The following is a 20,788-nucleotide window of genomic DNA, read 5'->3' as shown; positions in this document are numbered from 1 at the left end:
CTGGGCAGGACTGGAACCGATGTCCTAGTGTTTTGCTCGAGCTGTTGGGGAGGGTTTAAACTAATGTGGCAGGGGGATGGGGACCAATGCAGGACGTCGAAAGGTAGTAAAACAGGGACAGAAACAAAAGGCAGTAAGGGGGAAAGTGTAAGGCAGAGAAGCCACAGTCAAAAATCAAAAAGGACGACAGTACAATGTACAGTGACTGAGGGGAGCTCAGCCAATAGGCCCAGTAATACTAAAAGGAATAAAACAGGAAGTAAAAACGTAAATGGTAAGCAATGTGGCAGGTTGTTACATGAAGATATGGGTTCAACAACAAGGAAAATTAGGAGAAAAGTTAAGAGGAAATAGGAGAATTAGGAGAGGTTACTGATCAAGGTGTTAAGATTCAAAACAGAGGTATAAAAGCCAACATAAGTGTACTATACCTGAATGCTCGTAGTATTCGGAATAAGGTAAATGGGTTGATGGCGCAAATCATCGTGAATGACTATGATTTAGTGGCCATTACTGAAACATGGTTAAAGGATGGTCAAGACTGCGAGTTAAATATCCGAGGGTATCAAACTATTCGGAAGGACAGAGTGGATGGTAATGGAGGTGGTGTAGCTCTGTTATTCAAGGATGACATCCGGGCAATAGTAAGGGATGACATCGGTGCTATGAAAAGGAGGATAAGGTTGAATCCATTTGGGTGGAAATCAGGAATAGTAAGGCGAAAATGTCACTGATAGGAGTAGTCTATAGGCCACCAAATAGTAACATTATGGTGGGGCAGGCAATAAACAAAGAAATAACTGATGCATGTAGAAATGGTACAGCAGTTATCATGGGGGATTTTAATTTACATGTCAATTGGTTTAACCAGGTTGGTCAAGGCAGCCTTGAGGAGGAGTTTATAGAATGTATCCGATATAGTTTCCTAGAACAGTATGTAATGGAACCTACGAGGGAACAAGCGGTCCTAGATCTTGTCCTGTGTAATGAGACAGGATTGATTCATGATCTCATAGTTAGGGATCCTCTTGGAAGGAGCGATCACAATATGGTGGAATTTAAAATACAGATGGAGGGTGAGAAGGTAAAATCAAACACTAGTGTTTTGTGCTCAAACAAAGGAGATTACAATGGGATGAGAGAAGAGCTAGCTAAGGTAGACTGGGAGCAAAGACTTTATGGTGAAACAGTTGAGGAACAGTGGAGAACCTTCCAAGCGATTTTTCACAGTGCTCAGCAAAGGTTTATACCAATAAAAAGGAAGGATGGTAGAAAGAGGGAAAATCGACCGTGGATATCTAAGGAAATAAGGGAGAGTATCAAATTGAAGGAAAAAGCATTCAAAGGGACAAAGATTAGTGGGAGACCAGAGGACTGGGAAATCTTTAGGGGGCAACAGAAAGCTACTAAAAAAGCTATAAAGAAGAGTAAAAGAGATTATGAGAGTAAACTTGCTCAGAATATAAAAACAGATAATAAAAGTTTCTACAATATATAAAACAAAAAAGACTGGCAATGGTAAATATTGGTCCTTTGGAGGATGAGAAGGGAGATTTAATAATGAGAGATGACTGAGGAACTGAACAGGTTTTCTGGGTCAGACTTCACAGTGGAAGACACAAATAACATGCCAGTGACTGATAGAAATGAGGCTATGACACGTGAGGACCTTGAGATAATTGCTATCACTAAGGAGGTAGTAATGGGCAAACTAAAGGTAGACAAGTCTCCTGGCCCTGATGGAATGTATCCCAGAGTGCTAAAAGAGATGGCGAGGGTAATTGCAAATGCAGTAGTGATAATTTACCAAAATTCACCAGACTCTGGGGTGGTCCCGGCGGACTGGAAATTGGCAAGCGTGACTCCACTGCTTGAAAAAGGAGGTAGGCAGAGAGTGGGTAATTATAGGCCAGTGAGCTTAACTTCGGTAGTCGTGAAGATGCTGGAATCTATCATCAAGGAAGAAATAGCGAGGCATCTGGATGGAAATTGTCCCATTGGGCAGACGCAGCATGGGTTCATAAAGGGCAGGTCGTGCCTAACTAATTTAGTGGAATTTTTTGAGGACATTACCAGTGCAGTAGATAATGGGGAGCCAATGGATGTGGTATATCTGGATTTCCAGAAAGCCTTTGACAAGGTGCCACACAAAAGGTTGCTGCATAAGATAAAGATGCAGGGCATTAAGGGTAAAGTAGTAGCATGGATAGAGGATTGGTTAATTAATAGAAAGCAAAGAGTGGGGATTAATGGATGTTTCTCTGGTTGGCAATCAGTAGCTAGTGGTGCTCCTCAGGGATCAGTGTTGGGCCCACAATTGTTCACAATTTACATAGATGATTTGGAGTTGGGGACCAAGGGCAATGTGTCCAAGTTTGCAGATGACACTAAGATGAGTGGTAAAGCGAAAAGTGCAGAGGATACTGGAAGTCTGCAGAGGGATTTGGATAGGTTAAGTGAATGGGCTAGGGTCTGGCAGATGGAATACAATGTTGACAAATGTGAGGTTATCCATTTTGGTAAGAATAACAGCAAAAGGGATTATTATTTAAATGATAAAATATTAAAGCATGCTGCTGTGCAGAGAGACCTGGGTGTGCTAATGCATGAGTCGCAAAAAGTTGGTTTACAGGTGCAACAGGTGATTAAGAAGGCAAATGGAATTTTTGTCCTTCATTGCTGGAGGGATGGAGTTTAAGACTAGGGAGGTTATGGTGCAATTGTATAAGGTGTTAGTGAGGCCACATCTGGAGTATTGTGTTCAGTTTTGGTCTCCTTACTTGAGAAAGGACGTACTGGCGCTGGAGGGTGTGCAGAGGAGATTCACTAGGTTAATCCCAGAGTTGAAGGGGTTGGATTACGAGGAGAGGTTGAGTAGACTGGGACTGTACTCATTGGAATTTAGAAGGATGAGGGGGGATCTTATAGAAACATATAAAATTATGAAGGGAATAGATAGGATAGATGCGGGCAGGTTATTTCCACTGGCGGGTGAAAGCAGAATTAGGGGGCATAGCCTCAAAATAAGGGGAAGTAGATTTAGGACTGAGTTGAGGAAGAACTTCTTCACCCAAAGGATTGTGAATCTATGGAATTCCTTGCCCAGTGAAGCAGTTGAGACTCCTTCATTAAATGTTTTTAAGGTAAAGATAGATAGTTTTTTGAAGAATAAAGGGATTAAGGGTTATGGTGTTCGGGCCGGAAAGTGGAGCTGAGTCCACAAAACATCAGCCATGATCTCAATGAATGGCGGAGCAGGCTCGAGGGGCTAGATGGCCTACTCCTGCTCCTAGTTCTTATGTTCTTATCTGCGGGCGGGCACTTCTATCTTTCTCGCCGGGCCCCTGTAGGGCTCAGCCATATTGGGGGTGGTGTGGGGGAAGAGAACATCCCGTTCACCTAGCCCACGAAAATGTGGAGAATTCTGCACTTGCGGGGAATGTTGATGCCGGAGTGGTTGGTGCCAGTATTCCCGCCGACGTGGGGACTTAGACCCCAGAAGGGAGAATACCAGGCATGGGAAATCCTGGTGACATGGAGAATTGCAGACACAAGGGGCTGAATTCTCCACCGCCAGGATGCTCCATTTTGCCGGCAGTCTGGGGGTCTCCTCACGGTGTGTAGCTGCCCCACAAGGGAAACCCCATTGACCAGCTGACGAAATGCAGAATCCCAACGGCGTGCTGAACCAGAAATCTGGCGAGGCGGGACGGAGAAACCCGCCCAAGAATCTCCCAGGCAGATAAAGATGAAAACATAATTGCACATTGGGCTTAACAGCACAACTCTTTACTAGTCGGGGGATGCCTGGCTTGACAGGTGCTGACCCGCTGCAGTCCACCTGCTTCAATAGGTGCTTGGAAGTTAGATCTCTGCTCAACAAGTGCATGGAATCCAGGTAAACAAACAAAACAAAAGTGACGAAAGGAAATGCCAACTCTTTGATTGACAAGCTGTGACGTCAAGACCATACATATAGAATTGCCAGATAACTTACAGTTGATCTATAATGTTTACCAGACAGCTGTGATTACAGGGAACTTGATGGAGTAAACATTGATATATCTTCCCTACAATATACAAGGCTCTCGAAAAGGCAATTACTGAAATAAAATCTTTACTCATTCATCTGGCAGAGAAGGGTTCCGAGGAAATGCATGGGCAGGTTTTAGACCCCACTGCAAAAACCTTGGAACTCTCAATGATAAAACCCCTTCCCCCATGAAACCTCCCCATGAATAGTTCAGAACATGTTCGGTTCAACCATTTCTCAACTTAGATAGGACTAGTTAACCTCATAAAGATCTGTGTTTTCACAATGTGCTTAATTGTAGAGGCAAAATATAATTATATGAGAAGCTTGACACTGGTAACAGCAGAATACCTTAGTCATGATACCTTTACCCAGAAGAGTTTTCAGCTTATGAGTAGGTGAGGACCATGAGTCGTGGCCCTCTCACCTGGGAGAGATAAATGAAAATGGACAGAGAGTACTTGAGCTTCGCTGCTACCCGGAAGTTTATGTGAGTGACACCTTCTTTCAGAACAAACCGTATGGCAAGGCAAGCTGGAAAAATTTAAGACCAGGGCATTGGAAGCAGCTGTATCTGATCATCTCAGACATGGCTCTCTGAACAGCATTTTCAATATACACAGCTATCACTGTGATAGCTGTACTACAGATCAATCCCTGGTGTGCACCAGGAATCAATGAACCAATCTGTCAGCAGATACAGTGGCAAGGACAACAAATGAAACTTTTCCGAGACCAGATACTTGCGAAATACTTCCAACTGTCTGGCTTTAGACAATTCACACTTCTTTAACCTGTGAATATCCCTCTCTCCAGTCGCACCTTCCAGACCTGTAAAGACTTAATTACCTACAAAGACCCACATTCAAAGCCTAACGTTGCACCATTGGCTTTGTCTTTTGTAATGACTTAGGCCAGGCCTTTGAGACTGGCCAATTAGAATACGAGTTCCCTGATTAGTGGCCCAATCAAGGAATGCCTTTCTGTGTATATAACAGGAGTGCAGATCCTCTGCACTCCCGGTGTAGACAGCAGACTGAATGGTCATGGTTGTTCAGCTGTTGGGTTTGTAAATAAAAGGAATTCTGGTGACGGGACTTCTGCGTCCGTGGACGTATTACAGTGGGGATGAGGAAAACGGAATGACCCGAAGAAACCTGCTCATCAGCAGCTGTCACATGTTGAGGGTAAGCCACTGACAGGCAAAATGCCTTTATTCGGAAACAGTAAGAAGTCTTACAACACCAGGTTAAAGTCCAACAGGTTTGTTTCAAATGCGAGCTGTCGGAGCACTGCTCCTTCCTCAGGTGAATGAAGAGGTATGTTGCAGAAACATATATATATACAGACAAATTCAAAGATGCAAGACAATGCTTAGAAAGCGAGCATTTTCAGGTAATTAAGTCTTTACAGATCCAGAGATAGGGGTAACCCCAGGTTAAAGAGGTGTGAATTGTATCAAACCAGGACAGTTGGTAGGATTCCGCAAGCCCAGGCCAGATGGTGGGGGATGAATCTAATGCGACATGAATCCCAGGTCCCGGTTGAGGCCGCCCTCATGTGTGTGAAACTTGGCTATAAATTTTTACTCGGCGATTCTGCATTGTCGAGCGTCCTGAAGGCTGCCTTGGAAAACGCTTACCCAGAGATCAGAGGCTGAATGCCCTCGACTGCTGAAGTGTTCCCCGACTGGAAGGGAACATTCCTGCCTGGTGATTGTTGCGCAATGTCCATTCATTCGTTGTCGCAGCGTCTGCATGGTCTCGCCAATGTACCACGCTTTGGACTGTGGGAGGAAACCAGAGCACCCGGTGGAAACCCACGCACTCACGGGGAGGATGTGCAGACTCTACACAGACAGTGACCCAAGCCGGAATCGAACCTGGGACCCTGGAGCTGTGAAGCAATTGTGCTAACCACAATGCTACCGTGCTACCTTGTTTGCTGCTGACAAAAATGGAGGAATAGGTTTTGGGTCCCTTTGGTCCTTGTACACGCTCCTCCAATGGAACCTGTTGGTGAAGGTGAAGCCTTCCTGTGTCGGAAAGTATGGAGTCTCCATCTGTCCAAAGTTCTGCATTTTTTTCCTGTTAAATTTTATCAGATAAGCCTTAAAAAAATAAAAATCAAATTAATAAAATAAATGAAAAAAATAAAAAAATAAATGAATAAAATGAAATGAATAAAATAAATGAATAAAATAAAATGAATAAAACTCCCCAAACTTGTAAAAAAAAGATTGTGACTATAAAAAAAATGAGGCCACACTGCGCATGCGTGCCCGATCATCGGTACGCATGCGCATTTTTAAAATATGTTCGTGGCCATTTTGAAGGCCGCTTTCAGCCGCTGTTATTAAAATCTGGCTGCTGCGGCTGTTGCACGTGGATTTGCGCGATCGGGTCGCCGCGATGGATGGCTCCGTGGCCCTGCCGACGGGTCGCGCTCCCGACTTTGACAATGCCTGAGGTAGACAGCCATACCAGCGAAACTGAGTTAAGGGACTACCACTGGGGGATAGGCAACTGCATACCCTCAGGAATGACTCGGATACTAAGTTAACCAGGCCCACTTGCAGAAGTCCTCCCAAGCAAGGGAAAATCAGGTCCAGACAGATGGCAGCCCCTGCAGCCTTTTGCCCGGCACAATATTGTAATTGTTGCGAGATCGGAGCCAAAAGGAGAAATAGAAGCCCAAAACCATCATCTTGGAGATGGTCACACAGGGCGGGGTACAGGAGAATGCATACCCTAGAAGCCCCACCTACCTCCGACGTTTTGTGTAATTGTGTAACGATAATGAAATCAAAACCCATTAAATTGTCCATCAGGTTGAATGGACGTCCCACACTGATGGGAGTCGGCACTGGAGCAGCCGTATCAGTGACAGGGGAAACAGTATTCAATAAAATTCGTACTTGACTCCAACCCTTATTCCTAACCAGGACCTCGGCAAAACTGAGGACATACACAGGGGAACCACTGAGAGTGTTGGGCACAACCCATATAACTGTGGCTTATGGAGGGCAACTGGTTAGGCTGCCTTTAATGGTAGTGGAAGGTATGGGATCAAGCTTATTGGACAAAACTGGCTAAAAGAAACCCAGCTGGATTGGGTAAACATTTTCCAGCTGGAAAATGGCCGCCTGAGCGAACTTCTGTGCAAATACCCAGAGGTTTTCCGAGAAGGGCTTGGAACAATAAAGGGAGCAAAGGCGACCTTGCATGTAGATCCAGAGGCAGTCCCAAAATTCTACAAGGCCCGACCAGTACCCTTCGCATTAAGGCAGAAAGTCGATATGGAAATAAAATGATTAGAGCATGAGGGAATAATAAAATCGATCCAGTTTGCAGAGTGGGTGGCACCCGTGGTGCCTATCCTTAAGCCGTAAGGCTGGGTCCGCCTTTGTGGAGATTTCAAACAAATTGCTCCTCACAACTGGAAAAATACCCAATTCCACGGATTGAGGATTTGTATTCAAAGCTGGCTGGAGGACCCCTATTCTCAAAGCTGGATATGAGCCACGCATATCTACAGCTGAAGCTGGACGAAGAGACCCAAAAATTCTCAACGATAAACACCCTGAAGGGCCTGTTTCAGTATACAGGATTACCCTTAGGGGTATCGTCAGCTTGTGCGATATTCCAGAAGACAATGGAGAATATATTGCAAGGGCTACCACAAGTCGCCATTTACCTGGACGACATCCTCATTACAGGAAAAACAAAGGCAGAACACCTGCAAAACCTGGAGGAAGTCCTCAGGAGGTTTTCAGCAGCAGGTGTGCGCCTAAAGTGGGAGAAATGTATTTTCCTAGCACCTCAAGTAACCTATCTGGGATACAAGGTTGACAAATCAGGGCTACACTCTTTGGATGATTGGGTGAGGACAATTAAAGATGCCCCGGCCCTCACTGCAATCCAGGAGTTAAGGTCTTTTTTAGGACTGGTGACATATTATGGAAAGTTCATACAGAACAGAGCTTCCATCTTGGACCCCCTCCACCAATTACTAAAAAAGGGGCAAGCCTGGGAGTGGCCGCCCGCCAAGACAGGGCTTTCAAGAAGATAAAATAACAGCTTTCCTCAGAGAACGTCTTGGCACTACGACCTCAGGAAAGAGTCGGTGCTCACGTAAGTGCGTCTCCATATGGCGTTGGTGCAGTTTTGGCACACACAGGGCAAAACGGACAGGAACGACCCATAGTGTTTGCTTCCAGGACGCTGGCAGCAACAGAATGAAAGTACAAATGGAAAAGGAAGGACTGGCTGTGATTTTCGCGGTTAAGAAATTTCACCAGTACTTGTACGGGCGGAAATTCACGATAATTACAGACCACAAGCTATTGCTGAGTTTGTTGAAAGAAGACAAAGCAATACCACCAATAGCTTCGGCCTGAATCCAACGCTGGGCCCTACTACTGGCGGCGTACCAGTATCAACTGGAGCATCGGCCAGGAACCCGGGTGGCAAACGCACTAAGCAGGCTGGCATTACCGGACGCCCCACCATTAGTACCCAAAATAGAGGAAACGGTAATGATGTTGCATTTCCTGGATACCCTTCCAGCGGCCACACAAAACATTCGTTTATGAAATGAAATTAAATGAAATCGCTTATTGTCACAAGTAGGCTTCAAATGAAGTTACTGTGAAAAGCCCCTAGTCGCCACATTCCGGCGCCTGTTCGGGGAGGCTGGTACGGGTACCCAAAGGGACCCGGTTTTATCAAAAATAAAACACAATACCACCCGGCATCAAATGGTTAGGCGGAGAATGCTGTCCAGACCATAAAAGTCGGGTTGAAGAAACAGTGAGCAGCATCATTGGACACCAAACTGTAGCGCTGGTTATTTGACGACAGAACAACCCCACATGCCACAATGGGAATAGCACCGGCGGAGCTACTCATGGGCAGACAACTCTGAACCCGGCTGAGTCTACTATTCCCAAATTTAGGTGGCAGTATAGAGCGACACCAAGAGGCCCAATGCAGGGGCCACGATAACACTCGCCGAGAAAGGCAGTTTAACACGGATGAAAATGTATGGGTCAGAAATTATGCAAATGGCCCCACATAGGTAGCTGGAACAGTCAAGGCCAGGACAGGACCTGTGTCGTATGAGATACGTGTGGGAATAGCCGGGGTATAACGCCTAGCCGTTATACCCCCTACATCGGAGGCCGAAGTGGAGGAGCCGGACCTGGCACAAAAACGAAGCAGGAGACCCATGAGTCATGAGTCACGAGGACCACGGGGGCTCCTCGGACTTTGGGGGGGGAGGGCTGTAATGACTTAGGCCAGGCCTTTGAGATTGGCCAATCGAATACGAGTTCCCTGATTAGTGGGAATCCCTTTCTGTGTATATAACAGGAGTGCAGATCCTCTGCACTCCCAGTGTAGACAGCAGACTGAATGGTCATGGTTGTTCAGCTGTTGGGTTTTTAAATAAAAGGAATTCTGGTGACTGGACTTCTGCCTCTGTGGACTTATTATACTTTATATGCTGTGTTTGTGTAGCCTACCTCTGCACTCACCTGATGAAGGAACTACGCTCCGAAAGCTAGTGATTCTACATAAACCTGTTGGAGTTTAAGCTGGTGTTATAATACTTCTTACTGTGCCCACCCCAGTCCAACACTGGCATCTCCACATTAATGAAAATGCTTATAGCAAGCAAGCAAGTTTTGTGGTAAGTGCAGTTTGTCAAACCCACCATGAAGCTGTCCTGCATTCAAGATTCTTTCAAGGTATTATGCAAAAGGACACCTGTGCAAGAAATCTGGCTCCTGAGTTGCAGTCAGAGGGCACAATAAGACAGAAACAAGCAGAAGAAAGCAGGACAATGGCAGCAAGGAGAGTGCCAGAGACCTGCGCGAACGCAAGCCACTACACAAGGTTTACAGCAAGACCTCCTTGAGTCAACACCCAGAACGGAATAGCTTTTGACAAGAAGACGAACAGACTTTCTACATTGTAAATGTAACACATAGGGCGGCACGTGACGCAGTAGTTAGCACTGCAGCCTACAGTGCTGAGGACCCAGGTTCGAATCCCGGCCCTGGGTCACTGTCCGTGTGGACTTTGCACATTTTCCCCGTGTCTGTGTGGGTTTCATCCCCACAATCAAAGATGTGTAGGTTAGGTGGATTGGCCACGCTAAATTGCCCATTAATTGGAAAAAAAAAATTGTGTACTCTAAAATTCTTAAAAAAGTAAATGAACTATAGGCCGGTGAGCCTTACATCAGTGGTAGGGAAATTACTGGAGAGAATTCTTCGAGACAGGATCTACTCCCATTTGGAAGCAAATGGACGTATTAGCGAGAGGCAGCACAGTTTTGTGAAGGGGAAGTTGTGTCTCATGAACTTGATAGAGTTTTTCGAGGTCACAAAGATGATTAATGCAGGTAGGGCAGTGGATGTTGTCTGTAAGTCCTTTGACAAGGTCCCACATGGCAGACTGGTACAAAAGGTGAAGTCGCACGAGATCAGGGCTGAGCTGGCAAGGTGGATCCAGAACTGACTAGGTCATAGAAGGCAGAGAGTAGCAATGGAAGGGTGCTTTTCTGATTGGAGGGCTGTGACTAGTAGTGTTCCGCAGGGATCAGTGCTGGGACCTTTGCTGTTCGTAGTATATATAAATCATTTGGAGGAAAATGTAACTGGTCTGATTAGTAAGTTTGCAGACGACACAAAGGTTGGTGGAATTGTGGATAGCGATGAGGACTGTCAGAGGATGCAGCAGGATTTAGATCATTTGGAGACTTGGGCTGAGAGATGGCAGATGGAGTTTAATCCGGACAAATGTGAGTTAATGCATTTTGGAAGGTCTAATGCAGGTAGGGAATTATACAGTGAATGGTAGAACCCTCAAGAGTATTGAAAGTCAGAGAGATCTAGGTGTACAGGTCCACAGGTCACTGAAAGGGGCAACACAGGTAGAGAAGGTAGTCAAGAAGGCATACGGCATGCTTGCCTTCATTGGCCGGGGCATTGAGTATAAGAATTGGCAAGTCACGTTGCAGCTGTATAGAACCTTAGTTAGGCCACACTTGCAGTATAGTGTTCAATTCTGGTCGCCAAACTACCAGAAGGATGTGGATGCTTTAGAGATGGTGCAGAAGAGATTTACCAGGATGTTGCCTGGTATGGAGGGCATTAGCTATGAGGAGCGGTTGAATAAACTCGGTTTGTTCTCACTGGAACGGCGGAGGTTGAGGGGCGACCTGATCGAGGTCTACAAAATTATGAGGGGCATAGACAGAGTGGATCATCAGAGGCTTTTCCCCAGGGTAGAGGGGTCAATTACTGGGGGGCATAGGTTTAAGGTGCGAGGGGCAAAGTTTAGAGTAGATGTATGAGGCAAGTTTTTTACACAGAGGGTAGTGGGTGCCTGGAACTCGCTGCCGGAGGAGGTGGTGGAAGCAGGGACGATAGTAACGTTTAAGGGGCATCTTGACAAATACATGAATAGGATGTGAAGTTAAAACTCACCACTATTCTTAGAATTCCCCCTATACCAAAAAAAAAGGTCGATATTCTAAATGGTGAAAAGGGATTCTTACTCCCTGACTCCAATGCAGGCTTCTGTGGGTGCTATTCAGGTCAAACTATCTTTTCAAGTTATCCCCCGGTATAACCCATACCTTCACCGAAGAATTTTACCTACTTACCCCTTAATAGCATCGATGTCCTGGGTCCTGCGTTATTAACGAAGTGAAGTAAGCTAATAACCACTTTTTCAGGTTAAGTTATTTTTATTATTATATTTTTTCTTTTAAAAGCTGAAAACACTTTCTTTACAGAAAGGAAAAAAGATCTTGCTTCTGACTGCTGCTGGTTAGTTGTAGAGACCTTCAGGCCCACGACACTCAATCTTCGTTAAATTCTGGTCTTCTTGGGATGTATTCGCTGGTTAGCTCTGTTGCTGTGTCTTGTTGATCCATGTACTGAGCTATAAGAGCTAACTCTGCTAGCTATCTCTAAGCTGACTCTGACTCCTGTTTAAATTCTAGTCTTCCTTAGATGTAACACTGTTTAAACTCGGCTGCTTGCCTTGTCTTTCCCATGACCGAGCTCTCTCTCTCTCTCTCTCTCTGAGCTCTCCTCCCCTTCTCTCCTGTTGCTGGTTTCCTCTGTCCTCTGCTGCTCCCTGGGTTTATATTCTCTTTCTGAGAGTTATTAAGTTTTAACGACTTTATTGTAAATGAGCTTGTTTCACTTTGATAGTTAAAAGTATCTTTGATGTAAACATTTTACTACAACTAATTATTCATTTTGGGCATATCGTCTCCTCTCAGATCTGATTAAAAAATGCTTTGGTTTCAATAGTTAACTTTTATTTCTGTGATTTCGAATCGTTTAATTTTCCAATTGTCCCCAGCTCATAACTTTGCCTTTGATTTTGACTTAAATGATGTTTCTCCTAGACAGGTCGTCTCCAATTTCTTTTAATTGACTTGATGTTCGTAGAATTTTACACTTTAAAATTGACACCAAATTCGACTGGGCATCTTCCATCCTTTCCAGCTGTTTACTAAGAGAGTTTATTTCAATTAAGGTGTGAAACTTTGCTTTTAGCTGTATGCTAAAATTTAACTTGGTTATGACTTGAAAGACTTGCCTGTTTTAAACATTCGTCACTTAATGCAATTGAAACTCTCATCCATGCTTTTTCAGATGCTTCCTGAGATAGTTACATTCCATGAAGGTGTGAGCCATTGTTTTAGCTTACCACATGAAACCTGTGTGTCTGCGAAACCTGCTTGTGAGCAAGAATCTGCATTTTATAACCCTGCTCTTTGCAGCTGCTATTAACCTTTTGTGGGATCTTTCCCTGTACCCTCTCAAACCAGATATTGCCAGACTTCCATGTTTCAAATGACACATTTTTCTGTATTTTCAAGAACAGATGGGAATAGAGGGATACGGACCCAGGAAGTGTAGAAGATTGTAGTTTAGTCGGGCAGCATGGTCGGCATGGGCTGGAAGGCCGAAAGGTCTGTTCCTGTGCTGTACTTTTCTTTGTTCTTTGTTCTTTGATACCATGGTACTCAGCTGAATAGATGAAAACACGATAAAAGGGGGACAGCTGTCTGATGTAACTGTGGATTTCTTCTTCAGGTTTTTGAAATTGAAAGACGAAGATACTTGCTCCATTCAAAAAGTGGGATGTCTGAGGAACATGGCAAGAAAATCATCCTCCTAATTCGCAGAGAATCCTAAATGCTTTTCAAGATCAGTGTGCAATAACCCCACCTGCCCGACATGCTGTTACTGCTAATGCAATTTCCCAGAGCACACCAATAATATGACACTAGGAAAGGCCAATTGGAAAGGACCATCACGTGTGAGGTGCCTTCATCGATTGAATTGTAATTAGCAGCGTCAATAAACAGTCTTTCATTCAAAGTCTGAAGAGTAAATAATACTCAGCTCAAATTATGAATTCTTAGATTTTAATAATAATATAATAATCTTTATTGGTGTCGTAAGTGGGCTGACATTAACACTGCAAAGAAGTTACTGTGAAAAACCCCGTGTCACCACATTCCGGCGCCTATTCAGGTACACAGAGGGAGAATTCAGAATGCCAAAATTACCTATTAGCACGACTTCTGGGACTTGTGGGAGGAAACCGAAGCACCCGAAGGAAACCCACGCAGACACGGGGAGAATGTGCAGATTCCGCACAGAGACCCAAGCTGGGAATCGAACCTGGGACCCTGGCACTGTGAAGCAACAGTGCTAACCACTGTGACACTGTGCTGCCCATAGGTTTTCAATCTGAGAGTTGGCAATACCCTCTGACACTTAGTTGCACTATTTGGTAACATTGTGAGCCCAGAAAGCATCATGGCAGGGTTTCTTCCAGAGTTGCTTCTTCATTGCTGGAGCATTGGTGTCCACCTTTTAATTGTCTACAGAGGATTTAAACTATAGATGGACAAAAAGGAAACAGCCGAGCAAGGTCCATCTTCTGATCAAAAGCCAGATCCCCTCCTGGAAATTGGGCTTTAAACATCTTGGTAGATTCTTTGTTGTTCGGGTATGATCAAGCTGTAAATGATTCCATCGTCTTCCATGGGTTCTCTCATGACTGAACAGTCTGATAGAACATAGAACATTACAGTGCAGTACAGGCCCTTCGGCCCTCGATGTTGCGGTGACCTGTGAAACCACTCTAAAGCCCATCTACACTATTCCCTTATCATCCATATGTTTATCCAATGACCATTTAAATGTCCTTAACGTTGGCGAGTCCACTACTGTTGTAGGCAGGGCATTCCACGCCCTTACTACTCTCTGAGTAAAGAACCTACCTCTGACATCTGTCCTATATCTATCTCCTCTCAATTTAAAGCTATGTCCCCTTGTGCTAGACATCACCATCCGAGGAAAAAGGCTCTCACTCTCCACCCTATCTAATCCTCTGATCTTTTTGTATGCCTCAATTAAGTCACCTCTTAACCTTCTTCTCTCTAACGAAAACAGCCTTAAGTCCCTCAACCTTTCCTCATAAGATCTTTCCTCCATACCAGGCAACGTCCTGTAGATATTGCGAGTTTTGCTTGGATGATTCTCTGAACCATTTTCAATGCTTACTCCCGCATAGGCTGATCGGCTGCAGTGTTTTCCCAAAAGTTCAGGGGTGGGATTGTCCGGACCGCCAGCCATGTTTTCCTGGGCAGCGCGCACTCGCCGGCAGTAGGACTCTCCGTCCCCACCACCTGCCTATGGAATTTCCCATTGGGGCCACCCCACTCCGCCGGGAAACCCCCGGGCATGGGTGTCCTACCGGCACAACGGAGAATCCCGCCAGCAGAGAATCCACCCCCTGGTCTGCAATATTTCTAAGGTTCTTTTTTAGAATGTCCATATATCATTTCGACTGATGATAGACCTCAGACTACAAGTATATGGACACAGCTATGAGATTCCACCTGCTGAGATCAGATAGCTATCAGTAGTCATACTGGACAAATTGGCATTTGGATTAGATTACCAACTTGGATTGGATTTTGTTTATTGTCACGTGTACCGAGGTACAGTGAAAAGTATTTTTCAACAGATCATTAAGTACATGGGAAGAAAAGGGAATAAAAGAAAATATATAATAGGGCAACACAAGGTACACAATGTAACCACATAAACACCGGCATCGGGTGAAGCATACAGGAGTGTAATGTTAATCAGGTCAGTCCATAAGAGGCTCATTTAGGAGTCTGGTAACAGCGGGGAGGAATCTGTTTTTGAATCTGTTTGTGCGTGTTCTCAGACTTTTGTATCTCCTGTTGATGGGAGAAGTTGGAAGAGTGAGTAAGCCGGGTGGGAGGGGTCTTTGATTATGCTGTCCGCTTTCCCCAGGCAGCGGGAGGTGTAGATGGAGTCAATGGATGGGAGGCAGGTTTGTGTGATGGACTGGGCTGTGTTCACAACTCTCTGAAGTGTCTTGCGGTCCTGGGCCGAGCAGTTGCCATACCAGGCTGTGATGCAGCCCGATAGGATGCTTTCTATGGTGCATCTGTAAACGTTGGTAAGAGTTAATGTGGACATGTCGAATTTCCTTAGTTTCCTGAGGAAGTATAGGTGGCGTTGTGCTTTCTTGATGGTAGCGTTGACGTGAGTGGACCAGGCAGATTTTTGAAGATGTCCACCCCTAGGAATTTGATGCTGGAAGCCTGTCACTGAATGGATGTCAGCACCTCCTCACTGGGCTGCCATATTGCTGGTATGTCACCTCTTTATCACTTTCCTCAATTTGTTCAGTGGACACACTGCATGAATGTCAGTTACTCATCTGTCTCTGCAGTTTTGCCCGTGTTTACTTGCTGCTTTCCTCCTTGGTTGGCAATTGTTTTGGACAATCATTTAGTGTATTTTGGAGGATACAGGTGGCAGGAGTTAATTCTTCTGTGCGAAATGGATAAGCAACTGGGTGCCTGGATTTCCATGAGCATTCTGAGCATTGAATTTCTTCCCGGTTAAAATTAAAAACCACAATGCGTGGCACCAAGACCAACACTGCTAGGGTGGCAACTGCATTGGAACGCTTGCAGCACGAGGTCAGCGTCTGAGTGGTGTTGTCCAAGGTATGACTCAGTCTCTGGTGACAATGGCTGAGGGCCTCAACAGCATGTCCCAGTCACAGGGGGACGTGTCCCAGATGCAGGTCAATATTGCTGAGGCACTCCAGAGCATGTTCCAGACACAGGTGGACATTGCCGAGACACTCCATAGCGTGGCCCAGTCACTGAGGAGAATCGTTGAGGTTGTCAACACCATGGTGCAGACAATTGGCAGGCACCAGGCTTGGCAAGCCGAATGACGCTTCATGCCAAATGCCCCACCTCATGGAGTTCTCCAGGGCCATACAGGCACTGTCTGGGGGACGAAGGGCTGGAGCCCGACCTGGTGCCGTCCACCAGGAAGACAGTAACGGTCTCCACATCACCTGAATCCCCTGCTCCTCACACTGGAACGTCTCAGTGAATAGGCCCAGTAATAACAAAAGGAATAAAACTGGAGATGTTAAGATTCAAAACAGAGGTAAAAAAACCAACATAAGTGTACTTTACCTGAATGCTCGTAGTGTTCGGAATAAAGTAAATGAGTTAATGGCATAAATCATCGTAAATGACTATGATTTAGTGGCCATTACTGAAACATAGTTAAAGGATGGTCACGACTGGGAGTTAAATATCCGAGGATATCAAACTATTCGGAAGAACAGAGTGGATGGTAAGGGAGGTGGTGTTGCTCTGTTATTTAAGGATGACATCCGGGCAATAGTAAGGGATGACATCGGTGCTATGGAGGATAAGGTTGAATCCATTTGGGTGGAAATCAGGAATAGTAAGGTGAAAAAGTCACTGATGGGAGTAGTCTATCGGCCACCAAATAGTAACGTTATGGTGGGGCAGGCAATAAACAAAGAAATAACTGATGCATGTAGAAATGGTACAGCAGTTATCATGGGGGATTTTAATCTACATGTGAATTGGTTTAACCAGGTCGGTCAAGGCAACCTTGAGGAGGAGTTTATAGAATGTATCCGCGATAGTTTCCTAGAACAGTATGTAATGGAACCTACGAGGGAACAAGCGGTCCTAGATCTTGTCCTGTGTAATGAGACAGGATTGATTCATGATCTCATAGTTAGGGATCCTCTCGGAAGGAGCGATCACAATATGGTGGAATTTAAAATACAGATGAAGGGTGAGGAAGTAAAATCAAATATTAGTGTTTTGTGTTTAAACAAGGAGATTACAAGGGGATGAGAGAAGAACTAGCTAAGGTAGACTGGGAGCTAAGACTTTATGGTGGAACAGTTGAGGAACAGTGGAGAACCTTCCAAGCGATTTTTCACAGTACTCAGCAAAGGTTTATACCAGGGGTGGGCAAACTTTTCCGTGCAAGGGCCACATTCAGAAATTCACAATTCACAAAGGGCCACATAGTATATTAAGTAAAATAATTACTTCACCCGGTTATGATTCTGGGCGCCTCATATAGAACATAGAACAGCACAGAACAGGCCCTTCGGCCCTCGACGTTGTGCCGAGCAATGATCACCCTACTCAATTCAACGTATCCACCCTATACCAGTAAGTAACCCAACAGCCCCCCCGCATTAACCTTAAAAAAAAATTAAAAAAAAAAAAAAAAAATTTTTTTTAAAAAAAAATTTTTTTTTTTTTTTTTTAATGACTTGGTGGGCCGCAGAAATACCTTTGGCGGGCCGCATGCGGCCCGCGGGCCGTAGTTTGCCCACCCCTGGTTTATACCAACAAAAACGAAGGACGGTAGAAAGAGGGAAAATCGACCGTGGATATCTAAGGAAATAAGGGAGAGTATCAAATTAAAGGAAAAAGCATATAAAGTGGCAAAGATTGCTGGGAGATTAGAGGACTGGGAAATCTTTAGAGGGCAACCGAAAGCTACTAAAAAAGCTATAAAGAAGAGTAAGATAGAGTATGAGAGTAAACTTGCTCAGAATATAAAAACAGACAGTAAAAGTTTTTACAAATATATATCACAAAAAAGAGTGGCTAAGGTAAATATTGGTCCTTTAGAGGATGAGAAGGGAGTTTTAATAATGGGAAATGAGGAAATGGCTGAGGAACTGAACAGGTTTTTTGGGTCGGTCTTCACAGTGGAAGACACCAATAACATGCCAGCCAGCGACTGATAGAAATGAGGCTATGACAGGTGAGGACCTTGAGAGGATTGTTATCACTAAGGAGGTAGTGATGGGCAAGCTAATGGGGCTAAAGGTAGACATGTCTCCTGGCCCTGATGGAATGCATCCCAGAGTGCTAAAAGAGATGGCTAGGGAAATTTCAGATGCACTAGTGATAATTTACCGAAATTCACTAGACTCTGGGGTGGTCCCGGTGGATTGGAAATTAGCAAATGTGACACCACTGTTTAAAAAAGGAGGTAGGCATAGAGCGGGTAATTATAGGCCAGTGAGCTTAACTTCGGTAGTAGGGAAGATGCTGGAATCTATCATCAAGGAAGAAATAGCGAGGCATCTGGATAGAAATTGTCCCATTGGGCAGACGCAGCATGGGTTCATAAAGGGCAGGTCATGCCTAACTAATTTAGTGGAATTTTTTGAGGACATTTCCAGTGGAGTAGATAACGGGGAGCCAATGGATGTGGTATATCTGGATTTCCAGAAAGCCTTTGACAAGGTGCCACACAAAAGGTTGCTGCATAAGATAAAGATGCATGGCATTAAGGGTAAAGTAGTAGCATGGATCGAGGATTGGTTAATTAATAGAAAGCAAAGAGTGGGGATTAATGGGTGTTTCTCTGGTTGGCAATCAGTAGCCAGTGGTGTCCCTCAGGGATCCGTGTTGGGCCCACAATTGTTCGCAATTTACATAGATGATTTGGAGTTGGGGACCAAGGGCAATGTGTCCAAGTTTGCAGATGACACTAAGATGAGTGGTAAAGCGAAAAGTGCAGAGGATACTGGAAGTCTGCAGAGGGATTTGGATAGGTTAAGTGAATGGGCTAGGGTCTGGCAGATGGAATACAATGTTGACAAATGTGAGGTCATCCATTTTGGTAGGAATAACAGCAAACGGGATTATTATTTAAACGATAAAATATTAAAGCATGCCGCTGTGCAGAGAGACTTGGGTGTGCTAGTGCATGAGTCACAGAAGGTTGGATTACAGGTGCAACAGGTGATTAAGAAGGCAAATGGAATTTTGTCCTTCATTGCTAGAGGGATGGAGTTTAAGACTAGGGAGGTTATGTTGCAATTGTATAAGGTGTTAGTGAGGCCACATCTGGAGTATTGTGTTCAGTTTTGGTCTCCTTACTTGAGAAAGGACGTACTGGCACTGGAGGGTGTGTAGAGGAGATTCACTAGGTTAATCCCAGAGCTGAAGGGGTTGGATTATGAGGAGAGGTTGAGTAGACTGGGACTGTACACGTTGGAATTTAGAAGGATGAGGGGGCATCTTATAGAAACATTTAAAATTATGAAGGGAATAGATAGGATAGATGCGGGCAGGTTGTTTCCACTGGCGGGTGACAGCAGAACTAGGGGACATAGCCTCAAAATAAGCGGAAGTAGATTTAGGACTGAGTTGAGGAGGAACCTCTTCACCCAAAGGGTTGTGAATCTATGGAATTCCTTGCCCAGTGAAACAGTTGAGGCTCCTTCATTACATGTTTTTAAGGTAAAGATAGATAGTTTTTTGAAGAATAAAGGGATTAAGGGTTATGGTGTTCGGGCCGGAAAGTGGAGCTGAGTCCACAAAAGATCAGCCATGGTCTCATTGAATGGCGGAGCAGGCTCGAGGGGCCAGATGGCCTACTCCTGCTCCTAGTTCTTATGTTCTTATGTTCTTATGTCTCACGGTCAGCGAGCAGCACGGAGTGGCACAGTAATGCCAGTGACACAGGTAGGTCGGCCGGGGCTCTCCGGCACCAGGCCCTCCAGAGGACAGCTACCGTAGGCATCAAAGTCCGGACTTCAGGTGCGGCCATGGAGTGAGTGGTCGCACATTTGGCAGCTCCTGCTCGAGGTGGCTTTTTTGGACCATTTCCCCTCTTGTTTCGGTGAAAAAAGGTGCAGGGATGACTGAAGAATGTTCAGCTCCACTAGTGGGATTAGTGGATGGATTCATGGACCAGAAGTGGGTCGAGAAGAAGAGAGCAGTTGGAACAAGAGAATCTTTGTGCGCCACGGGCCAAGAAGAGTAAAAGGCCAGCCCTGCCTGTCCAGTGATCAACGGAGAAGCTAGCCGATTTTGTAAATGAGAAGTTTAGCCAGCAGAGGAGGGAAGCCCAGTCCTGGTGCCTAGCCAAGGTGGTGGAACCATTAAAAGTGGGAATTGACCACGTGAAACAGAGGCTGGAGTCCCAGGGCCAGGCTATGCGAAAAGTGTAGGAGGCGGTGGGGGAGCATGAGGAACAGTTTGCCTAGTTTGCGGCTGAAACCGGAATGATGCGGTAGACCCAGAAGCGGTTAAAGGAGAAGGCGGAGGAGCTGGAAAATCGCTCCCAGAGACAGAACTTAAGAGTCATGGGGACGTATGAAAAGATCAAAGGAGCGGATGCTGGCTCGTATGTAGCCAAGATACTGGAGGTCGACCGAGGGCTCTGGTGGCAAAATGGCAGGCGAACGATCCGCCGAGGACAATGGTGGTGCGTCTCCACCGATTCCTGGATAAAGAGAAGATACTGAGATGGGTGAGGTAGATGAGGCGGTGCATCTGGGAAGGGACCGA

The 20,788-nt window shown here is 45.2% G+C and overlaps 1 protein-coding gene across 5 annotated transcripts in view; it reads left to right on the top strand.

Annotated features, from left to right (window-relative positions):
• LOC119966630 overlaps window positions 1-13,445 on the top strand; it is a 360,402-nt gene extending 346,957 nt beyond the window's left edge. For all 5 annotated transcript variants that reach the window (XM_038798649.1, XM_038798647.1, XM_038798645.1 and 2 more), the window contains one exon: window positions 13,158-13,445. The gene's annotated coding sequence lies outside the window, so the exon portion shown is untranslated. The remainder of the gene's footprint in view (window positions 1-13,157) is intronic.
• The last annotated feature ends 7,343 nt before the right edge of the window (window positions 13,446-20,788 follow it).

The sequence above is a fragment of the Scyliorhinus canicula genome, chromosome 5, assembly GCF_902713615.1.
Source record: "Scyliorhinus canicula chromosome 5, sScyCan1.1, whole genome shotgun sequence".
NCBI lineage: Eukaryota > Metazoa > Chordata > Chondrichthyes > Carcharhiniformes > Scyliorhinidae > Scyliorhinus > Scyliorhinus canicula.
Note: the sequence above shows the minus strand (reverse complement) of the source record. Positions and strands in the feature narration are given on the sequence as shown.